This window comes from Parasteatoda tepidariorum, chromosome 4, assembly GCF_043381705.1.
Source record: "Parasteatoda tepidariorum isolate YZ-2023 chromosome 4, CAS_Ptep_4.0, whole genome shotgun sequence".
Taxonomy (NCBI): Eukaryota; Metazoa; Arthropoda; class Arachnida; order Araneae; family Theridiidae; genus Parasteatoda; species Parasteatoda tepidariorum.
This window is the reverse complement of record NC_092207.1, coordinates 82,454,632-82,456,558: the sequence shown is the minus strand read 5'-3', so window position 1 is coordinate 82,456,558 and position 1,927 is coordinate 82,454,632.

The window sequence follows — 1,927 nt, the reverse complement described above, 5'->3', positions numbered from 1 at the left end:
ATTTCTATTTTTTATTCCAAAAAACAACAGTCGGACTATGTGCTATCATTTTAGTTATTATTATTTTTAAATTAAAGAAAATTCCAAAATTTTGCAGTCATTAATGCAATTGAAAATTGTTTTTTCCTTCAAATGCAATTTTTTATTTTTTTGCTACTATTTTTCGGTGCGATAAACCGGGGAATCTTTAATTGCTTTTTTGAAAGATTTTATTAAATGATCAGCAACAGTCAATAATATGTATATGACACAAACACACACAGTAGGGATGAATCACACAGGTATGCTCCTTTCTTCAAACTTCTACACAACAACAAATAAGAGAACTTTTAACTCCGACAGATTTAAAGTGGACCTATCAGCATATTAATATATTAATTAATGTACATACCAGTTGCTCTGTTTTTTTGTCAGGATCGAAAATCTTGTCAGGATCCCATCTCAAAATTGTATTGTTCCTTCCTGGTAGATTAACTTGTTTATCCAGCAGACAAAACTAAAATATTAAGAGAAAAAAGTGAAACTTTACATTAAAAACAATAAATTAGTTAAAACTAAATTTAAAACTATTAAGCATTGAATATTTATTTAAAACTTTAATTAATTAATTTGAAAATGTCTAATATTTAATGAATAGATTTCCATATCACTAACATTCTCCAAAAACTCTCTGTATCTTCATGCAGGAATCGAAAAATATTTAATTTTTACCCATTCTCAAGTAAGAAATTTATTCTTTCTTTAAAAAAAAAAAGATATTATATTACAAAACTTTTCAGCCCTTTTTACTTGAAGTGAACATTCAAGTAAATACTGATACCAAAATATCTCAAATTCAATACCTTTTAATTTTTTTTTAAAGATAAAGCCCAATGACACTTAACTATCGAAATACATTGTACATTGCATAAGCTCATAGAGCCAATAGGAAATGTTTACATTTTTTTAAAACTTCCTGAATGAAAATTGTTACTTCTTTTCAACACTGCTCTTCATTCAACGTAAACATACTTTGAATAGACCATATTTTTCTTATTTTTTAATCATTTGCTGTCATTTACAAATTAATGCAAATAATGATGTATCAAAAACATGCAAATCAGTCTATAATCAAGAAATGAAGATGTTTAACTCATTATTTTACAATATTTTAAGCAGGAAGTTTTTATAAAGTAACAATAGTGTTCGTCTTATGCGTAAAATATCAAAGATTCTAAAATGTAATGATTTTAACTGAAAAGTAGCCGATTAATTAATAATTATTTTAACATGGTCAACTTGTTTATTAAAAATTATTTTTTATCTTTATCATTGTTGCAGAGAAAATCTGTCAGATGCGAATAACCAAGTAAGCATTGTTTTTATGAGCCTATTCTAATCTAACTACAGTACTTATTATTTATAGTTAGTCAATACGCTGTAAAGAATGCCCACGATCATAATATTTACTGACTTTATTAGACACATGATTATTAAATTAATTGTTGAATGCTTTGATTAAACGGTCAAGATTATTAAGTACACTGAGTGTTTCTACATCATCATCCTCTCTAACACATCATGCATTGAAGTGCTTTATGTTACTTTTCTAGCTGATTTTTAACTAAAGGAAAAATACCACTTACGATACTATTTTAGAGTTTTAAGTATCTATCATTGAAATTTATAAAGTTTACTAAATAACTACTAAATTATAAATATCTTTGAAGTTGTAAAATTCATTCAGCTGCCGACCACGAACAATGGCGACTATGGAACTATGTCGATGTTAACAATCGTGAAGAGTTACAACTCAACAGTTGAAAAAGTTCTTCCAGTTTTATATCGTTCGCGAAAACAGTTTACTTTGGCTTATATTTTCTTGTATTCTCTGGCATAAAATTGCATTGGCTAAAAACGATATTTTAAGTAACATTTAATTTATTGT